Below are 10864 nucleotides of genomic sequence, written 5' to 3'. Positions count from 1 at the left end.
AGGTTACAAGAAAATACACATTTTATACATGCAAATCATGGAAGTCACATAATAAGATCAATCATGCAATTTATATACATATCTCAGAGATTTAAGCTGTGTGCTTTCAAAACAGCGCTGATGCTCCCTTTTGCAAATGGAATTCAATATTCTGCCCTAGGCCTAGGCTGAGAATCATTGCCTAGAGAAACAGATTTAAAGGTCTGTTTTTAACTTTAATTGTACCAAAGCAAGCTGTCCGGTATCTTTCTAGGCTCTGACTGGCGTGACAGTCAGAGCTGGTGCTAATCTTATTGTTAATGTCAAAGACCAAGCTTGACAGCAGCAGACAAGATAGGCTCTAGTGAATGACAGAGTAATCAGACTGGAATAAAAGTAGTTCATCCATAAAGAATCAGGCTGTGGGAAATCAGTATCAGCATGTCCACATGTTTACTTCTTTTTTCATTCTGATGTCAGTTAGATTGTTCAACAGCATATTTCTTTGTCAAAGAGGATTTGAAATTCATGTTATTTTATGACTGCAAACCTAAAGGGATACAAATCATTATGTCTGCATGTATTATCAGTACTGAACATTTTAAGATATTGTGAACATTTTTATGTGAAAATAATTCCAGATATAATTTCAAAATTGTTTATAATGAATGTCCCCAGTCCTGAAAAATGCCTTTTCAGTTCTTCATTCCTGTCATAATAGGTCATTAGATATCTTTGATAGTCAAATTCTTTAAAAAAAAAAAAAAAGGGAAGAGAATTTGAGAATCATTTCTACAGCAGCAGAACTATAACACACTAGCCAACTTACAACCTTTATGAATTCATAATCAAATGGAGAAATAACAGATATGGGCCCATAGCTCTGAACACAAAAACAGTATAAAGGGTTTGCATTTAAATGTGCAGTTAAACTTCTAACACTTCTGTTGGATACACTTAAAATTTCTAGCTTCTGTCCCTAACTCTTGAATAGAGTCTCAAAGATTTTAAACATAAATAATTTACAAAGATTATTTGCAATACACATCAAGTTTACAGACAATCTGGATATTTAAGCTTTTGAAGGGAGAGGATGACACAAAGCTGTTTGCTTATGGATGATGCATCAAGCATCAGAACAATGAAAAAGGATCTATTCAATTCACATGTTTATATGTAGCCCTGTGGTGGTTTATTTTGTTTTTTTTTTAATAACACATAAATTACTTTTCATTATATGTGACACATTATAAGAAAATAAATAAATAAAGTAAATAAGATATCATTCTTCTTTGAGAAAAGACAAATGTGCTTGTTCTAATGAATGCTAAAATATTTTGTTTAACATGCACCTAGTTCAAAACTTTGAATGGTTAGATTTCTTGTGTTTTTTAATATCATGAAGCACTGTGTAACACAATTGAACATAGAGACTATGCCAGGCAAGTTTACTAGCTAATTTTTGATTGGTTTTAGTTCATGCAACTACCCTTGTTTCATTATAATCAAGCTTCAATCCAAAGAGAGCTAGTTAGTGTTGCGATTTCAGTGTGGCCTTCAGCAATATCGACAAACACCTTTGGGCAGATGTGCTCCTCATACAAGCCAGCCTGTCTGACAATAGAACACAGGTGAAAGCAGAATTTTGGTCTCCAGTTTCCATTCTGACCCTGTCGTGATGGTTTCTCCATGACAGTGCACCAAGCTCTGTGACAACTGCATTACAGTAGTAGCACTGATACTGACTACAAAGGCCTTGCAATGTTCCCTTTTCGATACACAGAGATGATACTGCCTCCCTCTATTTTTTCCTGCATGCCTGGCAATGACTAATGTGATTCTAGCTCAATTGGACATTCTGTGCTGGGGTCTTACTTTGAATGAAAAAGAGGGGGAGAATAAGGTCAAGCTGAGGGCATCGATTCTTGCTGATGCACAAATCTCCTTGAATAAGATTCAAGAATGCCTTTGAAGTGCCACAGTATGATCTCTATTCAAGTTTCAAACTGATCTGTTATAAAGCCTTAGAGGTTCTCTGCCAATTCTGGTTTTCTGGCAAGATCTAGTTTTTCTTTCTTTTAACTGCACAGTAGTACTCTCTTTCCACAAGATAGGCTTTCAAATCTTGATGCCGTTGGCAACAACAATGAAATGAGTTGAGCATTTCTAAGCAAACATAAATTTACAAATCAAACTAATTTTATATAATATTTTAGCTCAAGAAGGTCAGATTTTAGATTTTGAGTAAAATGCAAGTACAAAATTCTCACTGTGTGAAACAGAGGCCCAACACTTAACACCACTGCTTAAGTCTTTCCTTCATCAGCTATATTTTTGCTTTTGTGTTAGGCATTTCAGTAAACCAGGTGTTTTCTCACAGCTAACTATGTATACTACTCTTATTTTCAGTTTCCTGAAAGCTTTGCTTGTATGTTATCAGCCAACAATAAATATATTTCATAAAACTCAAGTCATTCAAAGTGTTCCAGCCAATGAAATAATCTACTAAATTTTGTGTGAAAGTGCTGATTAGTAAGTTTTGAGATCTCATAGTTAGACTTCAAATGAGATAATTAACCAGCTGCCGGCAAAATAGTGGCTGATCCAATGCTAATCCAAACATATTTTATCTGTAACAGAAGAACAGGTGTTCATTTATAATAAATCAATTTTCTCAGTATTTACAGGTGAATAAATACTAAATGCCTAAAAGCAATATAGTAAAGGTTAGATCTCAAATGTAGGCAATCAGAAGAATGTAATCCAAGCATAAGTAATAGCTAAAAACTCAAGTGATTCATTACATGATTTAACCAAGTGAAGCTTTTCACCTAGAAAGGTTGTTCATAGTCTTGTAGAGTTCAGTGTACGTAATTTACTTGCTATTAATTTTTAGGTGATGTTTCAAGTTCAGGAAACATTTAGCTCTCAAAAATGCTATCATTTCCATCTACAGTATCTCAAATAATCCATGCTTTTAAACTGAAAAGGGTGAATTTTATTTTATTTTTTCATTGGCAAGTAAAGCTCAGTATGGAGTAGAATTCTAGAATTAGAAGATAGAAGGACCTGCTTTCAGAAGACACTGAAAATTGGGCTTTTAATTTTAGGAAAATATACATAAAAAAAAAAAAACCCAAAAAATGAAAAAAGGTGTCAGGGTATAGAGTGGAACACCAAACATTTCAGGTTATGTGAATACATTTTGAGATATAATGCTTAATAAGGGGGATGAATGAGGGTTACATTTCACATAGGTTCAGTTTAGCATAGCTGCTGAAGAATACATGGCATGCCATAAAATATGCAGTCTATATAGTAATAGGGAATTCTTGGGTCTTATCAAATAAATATTTGCTCAATATTTAATGAGTATCCCTTTTGTACAATTACAGGGTTATAATCAACAGCTAAAGAATAAAAATATCAAATTTATATTACTGGACCAAGATGATCCTGCCTGAGATGTATCCATCAATGCAATGAACAAATACATTTTAATTAGGAAGATGATAATCAGTGTTAGTTTTTATGAACATCTGCTTAGTCTTTCAAATACAATCATCCTACTACCTGATTGAGTCAGGATATTTGATTACTATTTAATTTCAGTTTCAAATGGTCAATTTACAGAAGAATTTCTCTATTTGAATCTGTTTGAGACGGCTATTTTTCATTAATTGACTTCAACTGTAGTAATGAACTTTGCTAAAAAAAAAAAAAAGTTCAACAGAACAGATTAAATGATAAATATTCCAAATCTAAAATAAATGGCATCTGTGAAGCAGATTTAATTTCTGTACTTCAAAATGTGCCATATTGTAATTACAAAGATTTAGGTAAATTTAACTACTTTATGTAAACTCAATAAGGCAAATCCAATTGTGTTTCATTTATTTTAAGTTAATTATGCTATGTAATATGTTTCTTTCAGTTTGCAGGCAGCACTGGCAGTACCCAAGCTGTTTGTGAAACTTTAAATTAAATTTTTGGATGTACTCAAGATACAAGGTAGAAAAAAAATTATGTTAACAAGAAAATCACTAAAATGAACTGAGCCTTATAGTTTATTCCTTCTTTTCTTTAAGGCAGATGCATGAAATATTTCTGTCTATCTATTGATCTGTATATATATATGCTTTTTTTTTTTTAACTAATAGTAACCTCTAAGCTTTCAATTTTTCAGTTTTTCACTCAAGAAGGAGAAAGCAGTGTTTAGACATCTAAAATATTGTAAGGGCAATATTTATACCTGATATATATGTTAACTAATAGTCTGGACTAATTTTCTGGTTTCAATTCCACATCAAATATTTGATGGCTTTGTAAGAAACAAGAAAAGAAACACCTCTTTCTCTAAGATTTTTGGGCTCACTGGATGACAAAACATATTTGTAAATTTTCTTTTGGATAATATAAAGCTCATTTTCCATAATACAAGTGTTCAACACAGAAAATTATAACTTTTCAAGTATAGACATATACCTGTTCCAGAAAAACCTTGATAAGCCTCACAAAAACATAACATTTATCATTTTTTTAAAAAATTATGTCTTTATTTTAATGTTATCCAAAATATTTCAAATAATCCTTAGGAATTCTTACAAAATAGCATATTCTCTACTGGATAACACACTGTCAACCAAGAGTTATTTTATCTATTATAAAATTGTGTATTCAAGATATAACCTTTATTATTTGTGTTCACAAATGTTAAATTACTTTAGAGTAAAGCCTTGACTAGGACAGAAGTGTAGAAATGTAAAAAGAATTCCCCTTCTGGTTCTCTGAATTAATTTACAGATCCTAGAAACCCTGAAGAAAAATGATTTTGTTAAAATGAAAAGTACACATCTCCAGGGTTTGAATTCAGTATGTTCTCATTTGACTTGTACAAGCAAATACCTCAAACTCGCAATGTGTTGGAAAGGTGAGAAAATGAAATCTTTTAGCTGAAGAGAGACATTAAAAAGTAAAACAGGTTAATATTTGCCTTAGATTTTTAAGTTAGTCTTTTGATTGTTTCCTTGATTATGAAGAAGCAAGAGAGATGACTATAAAAACCCTATACTTAGATACATTGTGAAAGCTTAATAGTATAAATAATTGTTAAACCTGGTGGTTCAAAGGGTTGTATCAGCTTCTGATGCATTTAAAATGTCTTAGAATACCTTGGTCTGTACGCCAAATTGTTTTTCTTTAGCTTGTCACAACCAATAACCACATTATAATGTGACAGGTAACAAAGAGTTTAATTTCCATACTTAATAAATATGGCTGTAGAAAATTACAAGACCAAAACAAAAGAATTACTTTTACCGTCATTTCTTCATGACAAAAATCCATTCTTTCCCTCTGAAATTCCTAACCTTCTGACTGGCTCACATAGGCAGAGAACTTACACAGATTTGTTCGCTAAGACTTGCATCTTGCTTTAAGTAATATCTTCATTTGAAATACTGCGGGATGTTCAAGGATGTTTAGGATGTTCAGCCTTATGCATCTGAAACAAAGGGACATGTGACAGCAAATTCTGGTGGCATTGTCACAAGAACAATTCAAAGGACACTTGGCAATTATTCATGTATAGCTGAATTAAAACCTAGAAATAGGTTTCAGCCTGAGATCCAAACACCGAAACCACAGTTACAAACATAAATTATAACTTTAGACCCTTCTTGATGTGTGAAATATTGCAAATAACTGGGAAAGCTTGACTCAGCACTACAGAGCAACATTTGCTTCATGCCTGCATCAGGATTTTCTAATGAGGTGAGATATTCCAGGACATTGAAAACCACACTAAATGTCTAATGTTTAGGCAACTGAAGCTTTCTTCTAGTTGATACATTCACTCTATAGAGCAAATCAGCTCACCAAAAGTAGATGTCTATTCTAGGATGTAATCAATATATCTGGAAATCATTAACTGTGCTGAATGGATGGTTTTTGACTAGGGTGAGTTTAGACACTCAGGTCTTACATAGATTCTTATAATGCTGGTTACATAAATTTAGTTATCTGAATCTCTGATGTTCAGGCCTACCGTAAATTTTTTTTCTGGGGTTCATATCCATTTGCCTTTGCCAGTTTTCAAATGCATGACTTTTCCCCACTGCCTGTCATTTACAATACTTTTTTACCATCATCAGTCCCTACTTTCTCCCTGCAAAGAAGACGGGAACTAGCAGACTGCCTCTGTAATCAGAAAATAAGTATGGAGTGCAGCCCATGCTGAATCATGTGCAATCAGAGGAGCCAGAAGCTGCTGTCCTCGTCCAGCAGAAAAACTGGAAACATTATTTCTCCTTGCCTGACTGGTACTTTGATGGAAATCTTTCTCTTGACCTGGTCAGGATCCTCCACATATAGTAAATTTTATTCATCTTCCATCTCTCAAGAAATCAAAAAGAAGTTGAATAATTTTCCTCTAGGACTTCCAAATTTGAATACAGTGGAAATGTCTGTATTAATTCCCCATTCACCTTACAAGAAGGTTCAGGTCCACGGTAATTAAAATTATTTGGAAACTTCCTTAGAAATCTGTCACTTTCAAAAGCACAACACTGTGAATTGTGCTAAAGATCTAGAGGCTCTTCAGTCTGTTCTTGAGGTTCAAAGAATTTTTAGTTTGTGTGTTTCAGAGTGCATGAAAATCTTCAACTATATTGGGCCATTCAAAAAAAAAAAAGGAAAAATAAAAAGAAACTTCAGTTCATCAAGAAAATTAGGAACATTGGAAAATACAAGGAATAAAACTTTAAGAGCAAAAATTAAGCCAAAGTTAACCTCTTTTACTGTTTGGGGGAGGAAGGGTGCATTTTCCATACTTGCCTGTTTTTTGTCAAGTGCATCATAAATGCTTTCTTTTCATTATTGATCCCCTGAATGGTATTATCCTTCCATAATATATAAATATCTCTATCTTCTTTCAACAAATAGTGGTATAACATTTTCAGTGGCAGGTCAGGCAAATTCTTTCTCACGGATGGAATTTAGTACAAATAGTGGTATAGCATTTTCAGTGGCAGGTCAGGCAAATTCTTTCTCACGGATGGAATTTAGTAGTCTTATGGTGTTTTAGCTTAAAAATCTTATCATTAGAAAAGAATACAAAAACAGTTTTGTTTGAATTGTGAGGTTTACGTGTAACATAAACCTGTATACTTCAGAGAACTGCAGTTCAGTCATGCTTGCTTAAAAAACTGAGACCCTTGGCCATGAGACAAAGAGGGAAACAAAGCCTTTCAAAAGGGAGTCCCAGGCCTACTCTTCCCTTTCTCATTGTTCTTACAATACATGTAATAATATTGGATAGATATTACAGTAAAACAAAAAATTAAACAAGGTATGAGATTAAGTATTGCACTTATGCAGAGGCCCTCATGAGATCAATACTCACAAGCATTTGCACATATCCATAGAAATTAGTAGAAAAACTCATGGTATTAAAAACAAGCACAAATACGGTATTTTCAGGGAATTAACACTATTCCTAATGCTATTTATGATCATTCTATACCTTTATAATTCCTTAAACACTGAGTATTAGAAGAAGAGAAACAGGAAACATTGTGAGGAGAGAGAACACTTTAAGGTGGCAGTAGCTTATCAAGCAAAAATGTTTTAAAGTTCCACAGGTTCCCCTCAGCTCCTTCCTCATGACAAGATAGAAAAATTTCTATAGATACAAAGATATTTAAAGCAGTAAAGATGAAAGAAACTGAAGAAACAGCTTATAATATCAAATTATAATATAGAAGACTGAAGAAAACACTATCAGCTATATATATCAGATATATATTAAACAATTGTGCATTTTTTGTCCAAAGTATGTCAAGGAATATTTGAAAGGACTATACAAGGCTCTTGGAAAAGTAACAAAAACACCCAAGACTATGGAAAAAATACTTTGTATAAAGAGCAACTGACACATGGAGACACATAAATCTAGAAAATGCAAGAGGGAAATAGTAAGGGTTTATAAAAATTTATGTAAAATAAAAAAAAGTGAACTAGGAACTAATTCTTTATTTTGAAATGTACAAGAACTAATGTTCTTGAAGCAGGTGAAGACATAAACTGTTTCAAAACAGCATAAGAGAGGTTGTTCCTCCTGAATTGCTAGAACTGTGGAGCATATTACCATAGGAACTTCTGAAAGAAGCTTACACAAAAGTTAAAACAATTAGATAAATTTGCAGAAGAATAAATGCTTAAAAAGAATCTGAGTTTCCGTCTAATTCCATGAAATTCAAATTCTACCTTTTTTTTTCTTTTTTTTTTAAAAAAACTTATGTTCCTAAAAAATCTTCAGAAGAGACAGAAATATGAACACAGAAGTATGAACATTGTGTCTAAGTTTTCATGTATGGTCATTGAATAATTTTTTCACAGACTCTTTACCTTACTTAGGTTAGGATTCATTCTGATGTGAATCAAGGTTAAATATTTAAGGTCATTTTTTTCTTCTACAGAGCTGCTTGATGCTGAGACATTATCATTACTTATGAAATGTGGTTTTAACATGTTTGCTCATTTTATTGGGGTCAGATTTAAAATCACTTTTTCTTAAAAAATAACAATTCTCTTATGCAATAAGTATCAATTAAATTTTCTATTATTTACTAATAAAAAATGCTAAAGACTCCTAAAAATAATGCTATCTTTGACTGGAAACTGAAAATAAGCAGAAAATTTTTTTCTTAATCTCTGTTTATCTCAGTTCTTTGCTATAAACTTGAACTTCCCAGGATTACTCGAGTTAGGAATTTATATTATGTTTTAATTTTTTTTTCTCCTGATCTTTTTATTTTGTATTCAGAACTACTTTAATAGTTTCTAATAACTTAAATGGTCAATTATGGATAAGGCAGGGAAAAAGAAAAAACAGAAAAGACAGCAAATACACTGAGTTGTTGTTCAGTACCTAAGTGTCTTTTTCCCTTCTGCTGACTGTGAATAAATGTAACAATACAGATGACACAAATAAAGACAAAATATAATAGGTTTGCACAAGGAGATTAAGTGCAAACTACATAAATTTCTTTCATAATGATATTTTATAAAGACCAATGCTTAGGTTTGCAGTATTCTGTTCTGCTGGTTTTTTTTTTCTCTTTTGCAATGTGTTCATGTGTATGTGTGCATGTGCAAATAAAATATATATGATTCTATGAATGCTTCTTAAAATTTGCTATTCTGACAGATGCATGAAAGGGCAAGACTTAGACCTTTTTAGCTCAGAGTAGTGTCATAGATTTTGCCATGTGTAAAAAGCAATTTTTATTTTCCAAAACAGCTGTTCACAGAGTGGAAATATATTGGAGATTACATAGTGAGGAGAGCAAAGGCTAAAGAAAGCAAACAGTAATTTTGATTTGGCTCTTTAACCACACAGAGATGATTCATGCACTAAAGTTTAAGTTTGATAAGGAGTTAACTTATGTCTCATAAAAGTAACCTGAAGAAAGCTCTCTAAATCTGCTCATTTTTTTAACAAATATTCTGTAATGATGTTTGTTCCTCAGTTGTCTATAAGTTATACTTTATTTAAAATAGTTGCCTTTGCATGATCAGAAGAACTTAGAAGCAAGTTTTTTTCATTTTTTATCCCTTCATTGTTTTATCTGTCTATATTTATCTATTCTTAGAAAGATTCTTGATTTAATTTCTCCTCCTTTGTCAGTTTCACTTAAATTAATCCACAATTCATCATTTTTTGTGGATTTTGCAAGCAGTTGATTGTCTTTTCTGTTTATGTATATGTAAAACACATCCAGATAAACTACACATTCAGTTTATTTCCTGTTCTTTCCCTTTTCTAGGGTGAGCACTAAGATGGACAGCAGCCCTACACACCCTGGTTGCTGTCTACAGGAAAGAAGAATCTCAATCCAGACAGGAACTGTGGTTCCTTCTAGCAGTAAGGGTAGGAACCAGGTCATATCATACAGACACACACACAAAAAAGACCAGCTAAAAGCTAAAAGTAATCAGAAAAAAGCCACAATCTCTGCTTAATGGAGACTTTATACGCATATCTCAATCTTTGGCCTGAGTGCTGAAGAGCTGCAGAATACAGCATGTGTCTACAACTGGTCTCATGCAAGATGCATGGAATAAAAACCACATTACAGAGGGGTAAGCTTGCTGAACACATTTCATCTCTGTTTCTGCCAGAGGAAAATATAGTGAATAACTGTTACCCAGTTTCCTCATTTGTAAAAAACAGATCTTTAATTCTGCTTGTGGCACACACCCATTAAATTTTGTCATTGAGAGCAGTAAAATACCAGTATTCAAAGTCCATAACTGTTAAAAGTTTTTGTGTGGCATGAGAAGCTCAGGGAGAAACTAGATGCGAATTCAGGTTGTTAAAGATACTGGTAACAACTTACTATGCTGGAAAAGTGTAGAAGAGAGAGAGGAGAGCACTTGTACAGATATAGAATTCTGTATTCTTCAGATTTGTCCCTGATAAACACTTATATACATTTGTGAAAGGAATAAAAATAATTGTAAAAGAAACATGTATGCCTCATGCTGACAAAAAATATGTTTTTGCCTAATAGATTGGAGAAATTGTTTGAGAATTGTTTATTCTTATGGAAAGATTGCCCTGTGCTGTGCTGCCAAGGACAGTTTCAGCTTGAATGACTGTCTATATAATGACATTCATTTAAGTTACAGTGACTTAACTTTTAAAGTAGACTTCAATGTAAAGTAAAAGGTACCTAGGTTTTCTGTTGCTTTCTTTTTTTTTTTCCCCTTCAAGCTGAATGAAGAAAAGAAAAGTGGTATTAAAAATGGAGTATGAAAGAAACACATTGTTGAAGGTGTGTTCTCTGGGACCAAAATTTCTCATATTGAAAAATAAAATATT

This window comes from Cyanistes caeruleus, chromosome 3 (assembly GCF_971803275.1).
Source record: "Cyanistes caeruleus chromosome 3, bCyaCae1.hap1.1, whole genome shotgun sequence".
NCBI lineage: Eukaryota > Metazoa > Chordata > Aves > Passeriformes > Paridae > Cyanistes > Cyanistes caeruleus.
This window is presented reverse-complemented; position numbering follows the sequence as displayed.